The sequence below is a fragment of the Aquarana catesbeiana genome, linkage group LG10, assembly GCF_042186555.1.
Source record: "Aquarana catesbeiana isolate 2022-GZ linkage group LG10, ASM4218655v1, whole genome shotgun sequence".
Classification (NCBI taxonomy): domain Eukaryota; kingdom Metazoa; phylum Chordata; class Amphibia; order Anura; family Ranidae; genus Aquarana; species Aquarana catesbeiana.
In genome coordinates this window covers 147,002,487-147,019,695 of record NC_133333.1, presented here as the reverse complement: position 1 = coordinate 147,019,695, position 17,209 = coordinate 147,002,487, and the positions used below count along the sequence as shown (strand labels likewise).

Genomic DNA, 17,209 nt, shown 5'->3' with positions numbered 1-17,209 from the left:
TATTGCTAAAAATCATTTCCTCCTGAGCCTCTGCACAGGGATGTTACAGTGGGGTTGATTTACTAAACCTGGAGGGTACAAAATCTGGTGCAGCTCTGCATAAAAATCAGCTTCCAGTTTTTTTGTCAAAGCTTAATTTAACAAGTGAAGTTAGAAGCTGATTGGCTACTATGCACAGCTGCACCAGATTTGGCACTCTTTAGTTTTAGTAAATCAACCTTGGTATTATTTGGTGGCGTTAATAGAGGTTGATCACTGCCCAATCCCCGCAGATCTAGTGTCTGCATTTTACTCTGCTCCTAATTAATTCTAAGTAAAGTACCCCCCTGGGGTAATATCATCTCCCTGCAGCATTCCTCTTTGCATTTGCAGGTTGGGCACCATGCTAAGTAAACACACTACCAGAGCAGATCAGCATGCTCCATGACAGAGATATTAATTGTCATTATAAACATTAATTAAAAGGCTGCAGTTTCACAAATTGGGGTGGGAGTGGGGGGTAATCAGGGTTAGAAGGTCAGGCAGACAGAGCACCTTCAATGCACTGAAATTGAAGTACTGTTCTATATCTGATTGATTTGGAATCAGGTAGTGCTTGTTTGAGAAGTATTTTCATGCTTGTAACTGGTTTGTTATTAGTTTAATGTCCTTAGTTTCACTTTAAAGAGCCAAGCAAGCAAAACTAAATATATTTTGGCATCTTTGTTGGACTTCAGTACCAAATATTTCTGAGTCAGATTCCCTGGTCTGCACATATGCTGTAGCATTTTTAAGAGAGTTCTACTTTGATGGTTGTGTTTTTTTTCTTATTTTATTCAATACAATCCAAAGAGTAGGAGCACCTTAGATCAATGCTCTTGTATCAAGCTAGACTCCATGGTCAGTGGCAACTAAACAAGGAACTATGGAGAGAAGACATTACTGATGAAGTCCCCAGGAGATATTGTATAAGAAGACAGAGCCAACTGCATCAACCATTGGGCGAACTGGTCCTTTAGTCCATAACCACATTGAAACTCATATTTTATTTTCATATGTATTCCCTTTAAATTCCATAGAAGACCTGAAGATCTTATGAAAATAGATTCCTAATCCAAGACTTCACTGTTCTCCATGAGACTTCTTGTTTGTGTTCATTGTATTGCTGAGCAGGATGGTGATATATAAAAAGAAGTTTATTCGCATCCCCTTGAGCTGGACAGCTGTTTGGAGCCTAATGCTGATGAATATCACTATGCTGGCCAAAGGTGCTTCAACAGAAAATGACTGTATATTTAGCAAAAATGTTTCCGTCACAGTTTAATAAATAAAGAGAAAACCTCTGGTTGCAGCAAATAAAGACATGTTTGTTTCAGACAATAAGACTGATGTGCCCATAATGCCAATTACTTGATGATCATGTTATGTATAGCACTATTACAAGGATTTTATATTTCATACCTGAAATGAAAATGCCCCACTAAGATGTACAGATATGAGATCACATTGCAGTTCAGAGACAATACAAACACAGCTGATAGCCACGTACTCTACAACTATTATTGAATGTCATCCATTCTTTAGATTCCTTCCCAAATAGAAAATTGCCATACTTTTGGTATTATGGTTGTAGTTTCGTCTTTGTTTTTCCCTTAGCTTTAGGCTGCATTCACATTTTTGTGTTCCCGCTCGTGATTTTGTTTCAGTGACTTTGTATACTACTTTGCGTGTCACATAGGGCCTGCCTATTCTCTCTAATGAGACACCCTATGTACATTTTCCTTGTCAAAAGAAGTTTATTGAGTATACAATGTTATAAAGATACATAAAGTAAGTTTACAAGGATCTATAAAGTAAGCTCATTGTTTTACAGTAGGGTTTATATAGGTAAATATCATGAAATTTCAAATATTAAACATTGGGTTCACGTAAACCTAAATTAAAGATATATATCATTTCCTTAGTTACTTTTGTAGGTATTTAAATGATTTATACCTACTATACATATTGTTTACAAGTAGAGTGTATATAGGTCAAATAAATTCTGATAATGAGCTTTAATCGTAAGGTGGAGAAAAGGAAAGAGAAAGAAGAAAAAGGGTTGAAAGGTAGAGGTATGGTCCACAAGGTTGTCCCGCTCGTCAGTTTATTATTCTTTTTAGTTCTCTTTGAAGCCTTAGAATGGGTGTCTCTGTAAGTCATTTAATCTGTTACCATGGCAACAGGACAGAGTCATTGAAGTTTGACAGGAACTGTTGTTTTATCCAAGGATGCCAAAGTTTTTCAAATTTTGGAATTTGATTTTGATCGATGGCTACCATCTTAGCATGGGACATTGTATTATTCATTCTGTGAATTGTTTCTGCTAGTACCAATGTAGGAGATTTCCATGCCTTGGCCACTGTTTGTTTTGCAGCCGTTATTAGTTGGATCATAAGTTTGAATTGAGAGAGTGTTAACCATTCCGGTTTTAGATTAAGTAAAGTTAAATATGGATCTGGTTGTATTATTTTTTTAAATATTTTAGATGCAATCACGAAGACTTCCTTCCAGAAGGTTTGGATTACTGGGCACGTCCACCATATGTGTAAATATGTGCCTATTTCTGGGCATCCTCGAAAACAAAGAGCTGAGGTATTAGGCGAATATTTTGCCACTCTAGCGGGTACAAGGTACCAGCGAGTTAGGACTTTATAATTTGTCTCCAGTGCTAAGATGTTGGGTGAAGATGACTTAGATGTGAGCCATATGTTAGACCAGTCCGTGTCTTCTAAAGTTCGTCCCAGGTCCTCCTCCCACCTCTGAACGTAAGAGGGTCTATTAAGATTTGGTACTCCATATAATTGATTATAAAGTGATGAAATTGTACCTTTAGCAAATGGATCTTTTGTACAGATTGATTCAAAAATGGATAATTGGGATAATGGTGTATCCCCCTTTAGGAATGGTGTATAGAAATTTTTGATTTGGAGATATCTAAATATCTCAGAGTTTGGTAGATCATATTTTTCTCTAAGCGATGGGAATGAAAGGAATGATTTAGATGCTATGAAGTCATTTAGTGTCTGAATGCCTGATGTTGTCCAAGCTTTAAAAGAATTTGGGTAGATCCATGCCGGATAAAAGGCCGGATTTCTGATAAAAGAAAGGAGAGGATTGTGTGGAGATTGTAACTGATATTTGGTTTTTAGTTTATCCCAGAGAGATAAGAAGTGTTTAGTTATGGGATTATGAATTTTAAAGCGGTCTTTAGGATCAAGCCATAATAAATTTGATATTAATAGAGGGTCATTTTCTGAAGCCTCTATAAATACCCATAATGGGATTTCCTGTTTTGCATGGTATTTGGACAGACTGGCCAAATGTGCCGCTCTGTAGTAGTTAGTAAAATTAGGGTATCCCAGGCCTCCTTTATTTTTGGGAAGATGTAGTGTGTGTATAGGTATACGTGGTTTAAAAGAGCCCCATATAAATGAAGTTGCTCTTTTTTGTACTATTCTCAAAAAATAGGAAGGAATTGGAATAGGGAGGACTCTGAATAGATAAAGCAATTTGGGTAGAATAGTCATTTTGATTGCATTAATCTTCCCCATCCAGGATAAAGGAAGTTGCGACCATTGTTTTATTAGATTTGTGATCTGTCTTAATACAGGAGGATAATTGGTTGAGAATAAGTCAGAATGAGAGGCTGTTAAATGAATTCCAAGATATGGGATTGATTTTTCTGCCCATGTGAATGGGAGTGCAGCCCTAGCCGGGATCAATTCCATGTTTGTGAGTGAAATATTAAGCACTAGGCATTTCTTAGGATTAATCATAAGGCCGGATAGGGCTGCAAATCCATCAAGAGCTGGTATTAAGTTAGGACCAGAGACCTGTGGTGATGATAGAAAAAGTAATATATCGTCTGCAAATATACATAATTTGTGTGTAATACCTCCTACTTCAATGCCAGTTATAGTTTGGTTTGTTCTGATATATTGGGCCATGGGTTCGAGTATAAGGGCAAATAATAAGGGAGATAATGGGCAACCCTGTCGGGTACCTCTTTCGATATTAAAGGCTTCAGATTTGTATCCAGCATATTTTATATAGGCTTTGGGTTTATTATATAATGCTTTGATCCATGTTAAAAAGTGGGGTCCAAAACCCCATTTTTGTAATGAATATTGCATATATTGCCAGGATACTGTGTCAAATGCCCTCTTAATATCGAGAGATAGAAAACATAAAGGGATTTTCCGTTTTTTAGCAATATGTGCCAATAACACTGCCCTGCGTATATTATCGCCTGCCTGTCTATTTGGCATGAAGCCTACTTGATCTCTATGTATTAATTTTCCTATAATGCTATTGAGGCGTTTTGCTATTATTTTTGCTAATAATTTAATATCGAGGTTTAACAGAGAGATAGGCCGATAATTCACACAGGAAGTATCATCAGAAAGGGGTTTTGGGATCATACAAACAATTGCCATTAGTGTTTCTTGCCGAAAAGAATGTCCATCTAGAAGTTTGTTAAAAGTTTCAGTGAGAATGGGAGAGAGTATTTCTGAGAATGTTTTATAGTATAAAGCCGAGTAGCCGTCTGGGCCTGGTCTTTTGTTAAGTTTTAGGTCTTTTATGGCGTTAGCAACTTCATCTATAGTTATAGGCTCATCCAAACTGCTTTTTTGATTCTGAGATAACTCAGGTAAGGTTATTTTTGAGAAGAAGGATTCAGCCTCTGTAGGATTAAATTCATTGTTTGTCTTGTATAAAGTTGCGAGATGTGAGTGAAATTTATGGACTATTTTAACTGGATTACAAGTGTAAACATTTTTTGATAATTTCAAACGTATTGGTTTGAAAGATTTGTTAGTTGAATTTAATGCCCGAGCCAAATATGTACCTGGTTTGTATTCATGTAGAAATTGTGTTTGGAGCGTTTGAGGGATTTATCAACTGACTCAGTGAGAAATAGATCGTATTCCAATCTAGATTTTTCCAGATTAGATTTTGTACTCTGAGATGGATTATCTTGAAATGATATGTAGGCTGCATTAAAATTGAGTTCTAGTTTTTTTGCTAGATTTTTGCGTTCCCGTTTAAATAGTGCCATTTGTCTTTGTATTGTACCACGCAAGACAGGCTTATGAGCTTCCCACAGTGTTAATGGGGAGATGTCTGTTGTATTATTAATTGATATGTATTCCTTTAAAGCTTGTTCAATGGCCATCTGATGTAGTGGGTGTTTGAGCATTATGTCCGGTAAGTACCACGTTGGGTCATGCGCTTTTGGTATGGCTGAGGCTATAGTAGTGTATACTGCATTATGGTCAGACCACGGAATCGGAATTATATCTGATGCAATAATTTCTGGTATCATTCCTATTGTTAGAAAAATATGATCTATTCTGGTGAAGGTTTGATGAGGGTGCGAGAAATAAGTGAATTTCTTTTTCATTGGGTTACTTTCTCTCCATGAATCTACCAGATTGTATTTGGAAAGAAGTTGAGAAAAAGGTAATCTAGAGGTTATTTTGGATGGTGTAAAAGGTGATTTATCTAGAAATGGGAGGAGGACCTGGTTCGAATCCCCACACATTATCACTGTTCCTATTTTGTGTGTATTAATCACTTGTAATATATGTGAGAGGAATGGTGTAGGTTGTTTGTTAGGAGCGTAGTAGGAAATCACCGTGATTGCTGTATCCATTATATAACCCATGAGTATCAGGTATCTACCTTCTGGGTCTTTAATTTCTGATGATAAGGTGAATGGTGTGGATCGGTGAAATGCAATTAGAGTTCCCCTTTGCTTGGTACAGGCAGAAGCCGTGTAAATTTGTTGATAAAAAGGAGAAATATATTTTGGAGTAGAATCTTTGGTGAAGTGTGTTTCTTGGAGGCATACTATGTGAGCCTTCTTGTTATGGAAAGTACGGAAGGCTTTGGTCCTTTTTTGAGGGACATTTATTCCCTGAACATTCAGGGAAAGTATATTCAGTGGTGCCATGTCAATAGATCAAATAGTTTTGACTTACTTTTTGTTATGCAGAGCTGACTGCGCAGATCAACCTGTGTGGACTGAAGAGATGAATAGATAGAAAAGAAACCAGTGAATTCTGGAGTAAAGAGTAAACAAAAAACATATGAGATTAGATGATACATTGTATAAATTATTTTTTGCAAGTAATCACAATTTACCCGTGAAAGAGAATAAATATCTCTCTCAGGGGAATAAGTGCCTTCGTCACACTCCCACATAATATGGTTGGGAGAATGAGGAGGGCTAATGGGGGTACACGGATCTTCCGCTTACAGGAGAGAAGTGCTATGTCAAAAGACATCAAAATGATGTTTCATTAGTTGGAGTGCAGAATATAGTTTTTGTTGAAATTATTTATTCCAGGGTGGTTGTATATGGTTAGTCTTGCCCTAGGCTAAATAATTCAGTTAGAAAGGTACTGTTAATAACTTTGGTATTGATGAAGATAGTTTGAATTATTTTGGGATTTTAACCCTTTTAGAGTAAACAATTACATATTTTATTCATATGTAACTGTTTAGATATGTTAACTCATAAAATTGAGGTTGTATTGCTTCAGATTAGAATAAACAAAAACATAATTCTAGGAACTAGTTAGGTAATAATATATTTGTTTTAAGAAAAGAAAAAAAAAAAAAAAAAAAGCTTCCATTACTTCTGGATTATTGAACATATTTGTCCTAAAAAGTAATAAATCTATTGTTATTACCTGATAATATATAACCGAACAAGAATTTCCTTATTTCACTTATATATTCTAAGGCTATATGAATCAGAAGTAATAAGAAATATAACTGGAATGTAACATGATCCCACACAGTGTGTGACTATCAGAATGCAGTTACATTCAGTTATAAATATAGGTTTTTTATAGAGAACCATCTCTTAGTATAATAAATGAAGAGATATCAGGAATTAGGATGTCAGTCCATTGAATCTTCTTGGTCCATGGATGATGTGGCATAACGGCCTCTTTTGTGAGAATGATGATTCCCATTTTGTTCTGGAATTTTCTGGGTGTTGCCTGAAGGTGAAGATGATGCCATTCTTCTGCGTGTGGGAGTGTTGCTGCTTGTGGGTTCTGTCAGATTTAATTTTAAAAGGGTTTGTTGTAGTTCATCTGCTGATCTGCTTCTGTAAATTGTACCTTGGTAGTTAAATCTGACTGAAAAGGGGAAGCCCCATTGATACATAATGTTGTGGCGTTGCAGTTCCATTAGTTGGGGTTTCATGGATCGTCTTTTAGTAATAGTAAGTTGGGATAGGTCAGAAAAAATTTGATAATTGTGTCCTTGAAAATTAAGTTCCTTTTTTTTCTCTTGCAGCAATTAGTATTTGTTCTTTCGTTCTGTAATAATGAAATTTTGTGATTATATCACGTGGGGGTCCATCTTTCTTTTTGGCTGTGAGGGCTCTGTGTACTCTGTCCAGTTCTAAACGTTCAATAGGGATATCTGGCTTTAGTTCTTGTAATAGAGCAGTAATAGTAGATTGCAGGTCTGTCACAGTTTCAGGTATTCCCCTTATGCGCAAGTTTGAACGTCTGGCTCTATTTTCGTAATCTTCGAGCTTAGTTTGAAGTATTAAATTCTCTTTTTTTAATTGTTCCAATTCTGTTAGATTTTCTTGGGTTGTAATTTCAATTTCATCCATTTTTATTTCTAAGGCTGCGGTGCGGTTTCCCAGCTCTCTTATTTCTTTGGTTAGGCTGTTTGTTATTTGGTCTGAGGTTTGTTTTAAAGCCTTATGAAGCATCTTTTCAAATTGTAATAATATTACTGGGGATACTGAGGAGGCTTGTGGAGAAGTTTGTGAGAGGATTTGTTCTGTATCTGACTCAAATGGAGAGTCTTGCTGTGACATTTTCTGTCTGTGAGAGCGCCCTGATGCTGTATCTTGTGAGGTGACTGGAGCTGCTTCAGCTGCAGTGAGTGCCTGTGAGCTCTTTGTGAGGTGATTTTTATTTCTACCACGGTTTCCTCCCAGTACCATATTTCCTGCCCAAACTTTTACAGTTTGTTCCCTGGGGCAAAAAGGTTCAAATGGATACCTTTTGAGCCTGCAGGCTCCGCTTTGTCCTTCTCTTCTCTCCTCAGCGGTGTGGAGCTCTAACAATGCATGTCTGCTCCGCTAGGCTCCGCCTCCTGCCCCTCCCCTATGTACATTTTCAACAAAAAAAGCTCCTACTCCTTTTTTTGGGTGACGAGCTTCATACAGATTTTAAAAGTGTGGTGCGGTTTGCTGCGATTACTGCATAATCCTGTCACGCAACAATCGCATTGTGTTTGGGGTGCCAATGAAGGATAATGGCTCCCAAACATGTCATGCATTGTGCAGTGATCATGACACAAAGTCAAAATAGCGGCGCTAAATGTTTGTGCACAAGGAGTATTAAATCCCCAAAGTGACATGTGACTCACAATTTACAAATGAGAATATAACTGGCATGTGCTAAAACATAATAAATGCTATATCACTAAATTGACAAATAGCACTAAACATCCTGTGACAAGTGAAATGATATGATGTAGCTAGTGAAGCTACAAAAACAAAAAACAAAACAATTTTTTCCAAAATATAAAAAATAAAGTCCATAAAATATTGAAGAGGATCTATAGTTGATGTGAAGATCTCTTAATCCATTCACCACACCAATGTGTCTGTGATTCCACTCCCCTAAAGAAACGCACTCACCTAATTCCAATGCCTACATTCTAATGTTAGGCTAAAGCGCATTTAAACCACATGGATAGGGTTTTAGAGCAAGCATCCGAACTCCAGCCGTGCGTCTCATATAATCTCCACATGTGAATAAAAAAGTGTACCAATAGTGTAATACCGTAAACAAAGCTTTAATGAAAACACTAAACAGCCTTCAAGACACAAGTCTCAAGACACGCCAGCAAGTTGACGAGCAGGTTTAGATCCAGGACCAAGGGAGGGGTGAGATTCAACCTTATGCCTGCACACCTTGGGTCCGCCGTGGCCGTTTTATCCGCTGCTCTGGAGGCTTTGAAAGGCTTACCTTAGTCACTTTTGCTGTCTTTTAACTTGTACCATGTGAGTTTAAATCTTGAAGGCTGTTTAGTGTTTTCATTAAAGCTTTGTTTACGGTATTACACTGTTGGTACACTTTTTTATTCACATGTGGAGATTATATGAGACGCACGGCTGGAGTTCGGATGCTTGCTCTAAAACCCTATCCATGTGGTTTAAATGCGCTTTAGCCTAACATGAGAATGTAGGCATTGGAATTCGGTGAGTGCGTTTCTTTAGGGGAGTGGAATCACAGACACATTGGTGTGGTGAATGGATTAAGAGATCTTCACATCAACTATAGATCCTCTTCAATATTTTATGGACTTTATTTTTTATATTTTGGAAATTTTTTTTTTTTTGTTGTAGCTTCACTAGCTACACCATATCACTTCACTTGTCACAGGGTGTTTAGTACTATAGCATTTATTATATTTTAGCACATGTCAGTTATATTCTCATTTGTAAATTGTGAGTCACATGTCACTTTAGGGGATTTAATACTCCTTGTGCACAAACACTTAGCGCCGCTATTTTGACTTTGTGTCATTATCCCAGATTGACCGGTAGTTAAAATTCACCTTTTATATTTGATCCTTTTAAGTGGCAGCTTCCACATACTCTGTATCTATCCAGAGGCGCAGTGGCAGTATTTTGAGTAGTGGCGCCTTTTTCTCAATTATATCCACAGGATTACAATTGTGCAGTGATCGCCATGCAATTTGGAATTCCAAATCATGAAGTGTGAATGGAGCCTTACCAATGTAGCTTTTTATGTTTTATGCAAAAGAATCAGTGTTGTTCAGGTAGAGTATTTTTCAATACTCCCTTTACCTAAAAGTCCCAATTTTAAATGGTATTTCATAGATAGAGAAGAATTTAGCATACAGTATATTTACACATGTACCAAATAGCTTCTTAAAAAGATGTTTTTCATTGTAAAACATATTGTGTTTTTAATTAAAGTGATTGTAGATGCTTTTTTTTAAAAAAAAAAAACATGTTTATACTAAGTTGCATAGTCTGGTTGAAAAAACACACAAGTCCATCCAGTTCAACCAATAGAAGGGAAAAAAAATATATATATTCCTATATATACAATCCTATACCCACAGTTGATCCAGAGGTAGGCAAAAAAACACCAATAAAGAATGATCCAATTTGTTCCAGCAGGGAAAAAAATCCCTTCCTGATGTCTCAGGAGGCAATTGGATGTTCCCTGGATCAACTTTACCAATAAATATTAGTATCCAGTTATAGTTTGTATATAGTTAACTACTCTACTTACTATACTTACCTGCTCTGTGCAATGGAATTGCACAGAGTGGCCCTGAACCTCTTTTTCTCTGGTCCCCCCCACCAGAACTCCTGGCTCCTCCTCTCTGGTTAGTGCCCCCAATAGAAAGCACTTGTATGAGCTCGCTCCCAAGCCTTGCTGTCTGGGTCTATAGACCCAGACAGCAGACTCAACTCCGCCACTCGCTTCCTCATCACTAATGTTAATTGACAGTAGCAGGAGCCAAGGGCTCCCACGGCCTCAGCAAATCCAGTGAGACCAGAAAGTGAGGAGAGAGAAAAGCTGCAGATTGGCACAGCACTGATTGAATGAGGGCTCAGGTAAGTAAAAGGAGGGGGAGTGAAGTGGGATACTGATGCCTTAACTTTTTTTAACTTATTGCAAAGAATGCATTAAATTAAAAAATGTTTTGGCTTTATAACCACTTTAAGGGTATTCATAACTAGAGTAAACCGGATGAACCCCTCCACTAAAATGCAAGTAAAGGTAATCTGAAACTGCTCTTGAGGTCTCATAACGTCAAACAGACTTAAACTTGGCAATGAGAGAGTAGGATTTTTTCTGATCTACTAAGGATATCTGGATATAAAAAAAAAATGTCCAAATTAATCTAGAATGTGTGTCATCTGAAACCAAAGATATCATTGGCTGGTTTATGCAACATTATAATTCTTGTCCTTGCTGTTCCGCACTGAATGCATTGATGAGTTGCTCAGCTGTATATATCTTATTTAGCATTTTTGGTTTTGCAACCTCTTGGAATTACAGTTCTATTCCTTGACAAAAGTAGGTCAAAGGTAACTGAGGGTGAATGATGCAGTGGCCAAATTCCTGTAAGCTAAAAGACACTTGTTTTTATTGAATAGACCAGGGATATGCAATTAACGGACCTCCAACTGTTGCAGAAATACAAGTCCCATGAGTCATAGCAAGACTCTGACAGCCACAAGCATGACACCCAGAGGCAGAGGCATGATGGGAATTGTAGTTTTGCAACAGCTGGAGGTCCGCTAATTACATATCCCTGGAATAGACCAACCTCACATGCAGCACTTTGCTGCTGAAAGAATGACATTCTTCTGTCTCACTACTTTTGTAACACTTCAGGGCTTGTTGGATTTGTAGACTTCTGGAAGTAGGGATGAGAGAATGAGCATGAGTTAGGGCCAAACTTTGGCTGTTTGGTCGTTTGCCAAACAACCGAATTATCAGGATGATTGGCCGTTTGTTCGGCCCGCCACAGTGCATTGAAAGCCCTGATTGGCTGAAGCAGTAAAAGCTTTGCCCAATCAGGGCACAGACCACTGTCAGAGCCATGATTGGATGCTGTCATGATGATTATATCTAATCATGGCTCATTGCTCTTAATCCCGCCCCACACTATAAAAGTATTCTTTCCATAGCGGTCATTTGTAGTGTGATAGTGGCATGGAGAGAGATAGAACAGGGCTCTGTTCAGTGCTAATAGACAGTTAGTGTGCTATAGTGTGCTATTCTGATTCAATGCAGAATATCAGTTTAGTGTGCATCTAGGTATAGTTCAGTGTGAGTGTAGTGTGACCATTCATCTTTATATTAGTGTGAATGTAGGGATAGTTCAGTCAGTGTGAGTGTAGTACGACAACCATTTATCTCTACATTAGTGTGAATGTAGGGATAGTTCAGTCAGTGTGAGTGTAGAGCGATCCAAAAAATAAAAATAAAAGAAACTGCGGGGAAAAAAATTATATATTCAATATTACTCTCACCCTACTCAAGCAAGAACGTAGAAGAGCTGAAAGAGCATGGAGAAGAAATCCTACCAAGGAAAACCATGCTAACTACAAAGCACTCACGGGGAAATACCACAAGGCAATCTTCAAAGCCAAAAAAGAACACTTCTCAGACACCATCTCATCCGCCTTAAACCGTCCGCGGGAACTGTTCAAAATAGTGTCTCAGTCTATGAACCCGACCTGCTTAGAGCCCCCAGGAAACGATACTCAAGAATTCTGCAATGAGTTATCAGATTTCTTCATCGACAAAATAGACAACATTCGGAAATCAATCCATCAGAAAACAACGATCACCCTCACTGAACCAAAGCAAAAAGAAGATATCGACACAAACATCACTCAACCACCGAATTTCATTTTGTCCCCAATCACCATAGACACAACCAAAAACATCATCAGAAGCCTTCGAGACAGCACATCACCGAACGACATCATCCCCACTAAACTGCTTAAAGAATGTTCCGACATCTTGGCTCCTATCCTAACACAGCTCATAAATCAATCATTTAAAGAAGGGACTGTGCCAACCTCCCTCAAGCAAGGCATCGTCAAACCTCTGCTAAAGAAAGCCAATCTCGACCCTAAGGACCCTAACTGCCGCAGACCAATAACTAGCCTCAACGCCATCTCCAAGATTATGGAGAAAGCGGTAGTACAACAGCTACAACGCCACCTGGACACACACCAACTCCTGGACCCTCTGCAATCAGGCTTCCGCCCAGGCCATGGCACAGAAACAGCACTTCTCAAAATATGGGATGATGCCCTTGAAGCAGCAGACGACGGAGAACAGAGTCTCCTGGTACTGTTAGACCTCAGCGCAGCATTCGACACAGTAAACCACAACACTTTTCTCGTCCGCCTCGCTGAAGTAGCAGGAGTAACAGGTTCTGCTCTAAAATGGTTTACATCCTTCCTAGAGAATCGCTCCCAGACAGTGAAACTAGGTACATTCACCTCGGAAACCCGGGCAGTCTCCTGCGGAGTCCCTCAAGGATCACCCTTGTCACCAGTACTATTCAACATATACATCCGCCCACTTCTCAATATCATCAGGAAAACTGATCTTTGTTTCCATTCATACGCTGACGACACCCAACTCTACCTTCGTATCAACGGACAAAAAGACCTTCATCAGCAATTACAGAAATGCCTCTCCTTAATAGACGACCACTAGCTCCCTCAAACTCAACGGATCAAAAACAGAACTTCTTCTTCTACAAGCTAACAAAAATTCCAAAATAAAGACTACATGGACACCTCCCACCATCCTTGGACAGACCATCTCCCCAAGCACCAAAGCCAAGAGTCTCGGAGTCATTTTTGACTCAGGAATGACAATGGATGCACAAATAGGATCAGTGGTGAGCGGATCCCATCATCTTCTCCGCCAACTACGTAGACTCATCCCCTTCATCCCAGAAGAGGACAAAGCGGCAGTTGTGGGAACAATCATCAATTCCCGACTCGACTACGCAAATTCGCTCTACGTAGGACTACCCCAATATCAGCTTGCGCGCTTACAACTCATCCAAAACACGGCGGCAAGACTGTTAACAGGAAAAAAACCCTGGGAATCCATCTCCCCCTCCCTAAAGAGCCCACACTGGCTAACGGTGAAGAAACGGATCACATTCAAACCCTCTGCCTCACCCACAAATGCGTACAAGGAAACGCCCCACCATATCTCCGCGAGAAAATAAAACACTATACACCGAATCGCAGTCTTCGATCAGCTAACCAAAACCTCCTTACCATTCCCAAATACCGCTACAGAGCAAAGGGAGAACGAAGATTCGCAGTCCAAGGACCTCGACTATGGAACGCTCTTCCTACCAACATCCGCGTGGAAGAAAACCACCAGGCCTTCAGAAAAAAACTAAAGACCTTCCTTTTCTGAGAAGTTGACATCAGAGAATGCATCCAGCGCCTTGAGGTGATTCAGTTCGCATTTGCAGCGCTTTATAAATCATTCATTCATTCATTCATTCATTCATTCATTCATTCATTATCATATAATCCACGCTGACTGATAGTATAAAAAGTGCCCTACCCACTCAGCTTAAATAAAACTGGGGTTCCTGAAGCCATGGGAAACATGCAAACATGAACCTCATCCAGGTATATGTTGCTTTCTTTCCGACGAAGCTCATGGAGTTGAGCGAAATGCATTGATATCTCGGTGTCCTACAGCCCAGCTCTCTTGCCGTACACATGTGGTCTTTTCCCCCACTTCACCCTGCGTATCACGGAACTTGTCAGGCATCACTGTACCACGGAAGTTTAATATACAGCCCCACTGCACAGTCCCAGTGTGAAAGAGCTCCAAGCAATATATACCTGGATGAGGTTCATTCCAATGGTTTCATGGCACGTAAGACAGACTAATTGGGAGACCTTGTGAAACTTTTGGTTGGTAACATTTCATGGTCATGGACGGACCATTGGAGCAGGCTGCATGATGGGTGCGACCTATCCATGGGGTGGTTTGTCCTGCTTTATATCATCAAACTGTGTTTTTGTCAGTTTTTTCCTTCTCTGAGCTAGCCTCTCAGCTGTCGGCTAATTTCCAGCGCCTATCTCTCCACAGTGATTCACCTGTTGATGATATCCTGCTCGTCAGTCCTGCCCAGCTTAAGCTGTCCAGCCCAGATGATCTCTGTCTTCGCCTTGGTCACATCTCTAGAGATGATCTCCTGTGTTCCTGTTAAAGACTTGCTTGGCTGACATTCCTTCTGGCTCCAGATCCTGCTTGCTGTTCTACTATGCTCATCTCTGGCTCCCTGACGTTTTGACTTGTCTGACTATCTGTTCCGGTTCCTGAACTCTGGCAATGTTTTGACTACGTTTACTCTGTTTACCTTTTTTTTATTACTACTAAATAAGTGTGACTTAACTGTACTTCTGTCTCAGTCTAATTTATGGTTTCTGACAGATTTGATTATATAGACTCTCACACCAAAACATTGCTGCAGCTTCACTCATCAGAGATAATCCATCTCCACCTATCTGCTATTTCACTGACAGTCTCCATGTCTGCACCACCTCCATTTGGGATCTGTCTGCATACATCCACATGAATAACTATTAGACAGTTCATCTCAGCACTTTCCATACTGCTGGATCACTGTGGCTGTTCCTCCATAGTGGCATTTCTGGCTCTGAGTTTATGACATTTTTGTATCATCAGATGATTCAAGGGATCCTTAAACTTCTGTACTTCTGTCTCAGTCTAATTTATGGTTTCTGACAGATTTGATTATATAGACTCTCACACCAAAACATTGCTGCAGCTTCACTCATCAGAGATAATCCATCTCCACCTATCTGCTATTTCACTGACAGTCTCCATGTCTGCACCACCTCCATTTGGGATCTGTCTGCATACATCCACATGAATAACTATTAGACAGTTCATCTCAGCACTTTCCATACTGCTGGATCACTGTGGCTGTTCCTCCATAGTGGCATTTCTGGCTCTGAGTTTATGACATTTTTGTATCATCAGATGATTCAAGGGATCCTTAAACTTCATGCTCTCCAGTACTTAGTATTACCAGATGCCTAGTCCCAGACTTTCAAAGATCTAGTCACCCCCCCCCCCCCCGTGTATGTGAGAAGTGAATGTCTGTGTGCAAGTTAGCCCAGGTTGTTTTTATTCATATTGTGACAATGTTGCCATAATGTTTTTACACTTTTGGTGAAGGTTTTGTTCATTTTGGCTCGATAGCCATCTGTAACATATAACATTGTCTCTTTTGCACCATTTAAATGCATCAGTTTTTTGTACTAATACCGCAGTGTGTTCCATTTGAAGCTTCTATTCCAACCTTTGGTTTACTTTTTCTGTTTGCATGAGTGCAGTGCGACCACTATTTATCTATCTACATTAGTGTAAATGTAGGGATAGGTCAGTCAGTGTAAGTGTAGTGACAGTTTAACACAGTGCAGTAATGCAATATATTTTATTGCATTACTGTAAGTTTAATGCAGTACATTTCTGTGCGTTAAGTGCCATTTAATGCAGTACATTTCTGTGCATTAGTGCATGCTTAATGCGGTATATTTCAGTTGCGCTACTGCAAGTTTAATGTCGTACAGTCCAGTGTGTTACTGCAAGTTTAACGCCATATATTTCAGTGTGTTACATGCCGTTTAACGCAGTACATTTATGGGCGTTACTGCATGCTTAACGCAGTATATTTGATTGTGTTACTGCAAGTTTAACGCCATATAGTTCTGTGCGTTACTGCAAGTTTAACACTGTAAATTTCATTGCAATACTGCAAGTTTACTGCCATATAGTACTGAGCGTTACTGCAAGTTTAACGGCATATATCTAACTGTGTTACTGTAAGTTTAACGCCATATATTTCATTGCATTACTGCAAATTTAATGCCGTATATTTCATTGCATTGCTGCAAGTTTAACGCTGTATATTTCATTGCGTTACTGCAAGTTTAACACCATATAGTTCTGTGCATTACTGCAAGTTTACCAATGTATATTTCATTGCTTTACTGCAAGTTTAACACCATATAATATTGTGCGTTACTGCAAGTTTAATGCTGTATATTTCATTGCACTACTGCAAGTTAAACGCTGTATATTTCATTGCGTTACTGCAAGTTTAATGCTGTATATTTCATTGCACTACTGCAAGTTAAACGCTGTAAATTTCATTGCATTACTGCAAATTTACTGCCATATAGTGCTGAGCGTTACTGCAAGTTTAACGCCATATATCTAACCGCATTACTGTAAGTTTAACGCTATATATTTCATTGCATTACTGCAAATTTAATGGCATACATTTCATTGCATTGCTGCACGTTTAATGCTGTAAATTTCATTGTGTTACTGCAAGTTTAACACCATATAGTTCTGTGCATTACTGCAAAGTTAACGCCGTATAGTTCTGTGCATTTCTGCAAGTTTAGTGCTGTAAATCTCATTGTATTACTGCAAGTTTAACACCATATAGTTATGTGCGTTACTGCACGTTTAACGCTGTAAATTTCATTGTGTTACTGCACGTTTAACGCCATATAGTGCTGTGCATTACTTCTAATTTTAACACCATATATCTA

At 38.9% G+C, this 17,209-nt stretch overlaps 1 protein-coding gene across 2 annotated transcripts in view; it reads right to left on the bottom strand.

Annotated features, from left to right (window-relative positions):
- The window catches only part of GRIN2D (glutamate ionotropic receptor NMDA type subunit 2D), a 1,662,686-nt gene that overhangs the window by 1,494,062 nt on the left and 151,415 nt on the right, over positions 1-17,209 (bottom strand). The gene's annotated exons all lie outside the window — the stretch shown is intronic.